Source organism: Agrilus planipennis, unplaced genomic scaffold (assembly GCF_000699045.2).
Source record: "Agrilus planipennis isolate EAB-ADULT unplaced genomic scaffold, Apla_2.0 scaffold3049, whole genome shotgun sequence".
In the NCBI taxonomy this organism is placed as follows: domain Eukaryota; kingdom Metazoa; phylum Arthropoda; class Insecta; order Coleoptera; family Buprestidae; genus Agrilus; species Agrilus planipennis.
This window is the reverse complement of record NW_020441702.1, coordinates 1-1413: the sequence shown is the minus strand read 5'-3', so window position 1 is coordinate 1413 and position 1413 is coordinate 1. Positions and strand designations below refer to the sequence as shown.

Genomic DNA, 1413 nt, shown 5'->3' with positions numbered 1-1413 from the left:
CATTTACCCTAGTATGCGGAAATTAATTAAACATGTTAGGGCATAAAGTTAGTCTTAAATTAGAACAAATAGAATACGATAGAGAGTTTAATAACTTCCTCGGGTCGTTTAGGGTTACCAACTCTCTCGGAATGAGTGACGAAACTAGACGAATACCTGTGATTAATGACATAGACGTTGTTGTGTACATGATCCATGATCCCAAAAGGGATAACTACGTATTATTCACAATAAGATAGAAACTATACAGACAGATGTAATCTCTTGTCATTCGTTGGCTCTTGCGTTGTACCACTTGTTCGATTAATCAAGAAATGCTTTCTACGTAGATATTCATTTCTGTGAAATGAAACTTAAAAATCACCAATCTCCTTTATAAACATTACAATTACTATGATAATACGGGTAATTGAAACTGCTTATCGTTCTTCTAAACATATTTTTTTTCAATAACTCGTTTTTGTAAAAGGCGGACGTGGAGATATAAGTATCAATTATTTATTATTATCTCTACAGTGTAGTAGGTATTTGAATAAATAATACGTATGTGACACAATTCAATTACTTTTGAAGTTATCCGTAAAGTAGACGGTGCATTTTTCTTTACAGGCAGGCAGGATGTTACGGAAAAAGTTGTTAAATTTGCGGCATAGGCAGTATATTTACTGTATTTGTGGTATGTACCAAAAAAAACAGAACAAAATAATGTTCGTATTTAATACTTGTGTATTTTTCTAACAAGCAATTGCAACTACGGCCGCCGCATCTATTCATGACTCTTGGTCTTCGACATTTCTGCCTCAAATACGGTCTAAAAATTCGCCAATAGGTGTTATACTTAATACAGTTAAGTAGAACAGTTTTCGTTCCAACGATCAAATAAATTCGATTAAACATGTAAAATATTAGACTTATTAATTTATTTTCTATTTTACCTATAGATTCAATCATCAACTGTTGTAAGTATGAACGGTGTAGGTGGAACATTGGGTAGCATCATCACTATTTGGATAATGGATATTTTTGGAAGGAAAGCCGTTTTAATTGCAGCAGGCAGTTGTAATCTAATTTCTTGGGCGTTGATGTACTTCGCAAATGGGATAGAAATATTATGTATATCCAGAATATTAGGTGGAATAGCTATAGGACTTTCATTGAACGTAAGTTCTTATAGTGAATCATGACTTACCGACAGGTTAGTAAAGTACATCGCACATTTCGTATTGGAGCTTCACGATATGACGAGATTCTATAGTATCCTCGATTCTGATAGAATAATTCGTCTACTAATAAACTATTCTTAGAACCCATCGTATGATTATATGGGTTACCGGAGTTACATCAACCATTTTGGGACTAAGACCGCGTGGAGGCATTCAAAATTCAATTCGAAAACCAAAATTAAAAAAAAAA

General features: G+C 33.4%; 1 long non-coding RNA gene across 1 annotated transcript; it reads left to right on the top strand.

Moving 5' to 3' along the window:
• Positions 1-517: 517 nt before the first annotated feature.
• On the top strand, positions 518-1159 carry LOC112906228. Its single transcript, XR_003232226.1, has 3 exons — positions 518-676; positions 743-846; positions 942-1159. It is a non-coding gene; the product is annotated as an uncharacterized LOC112906228 (long non-coding RNA).
• The last annotated feature ends 254 nt before the right edge of the window (positions 1160-1413 follow it).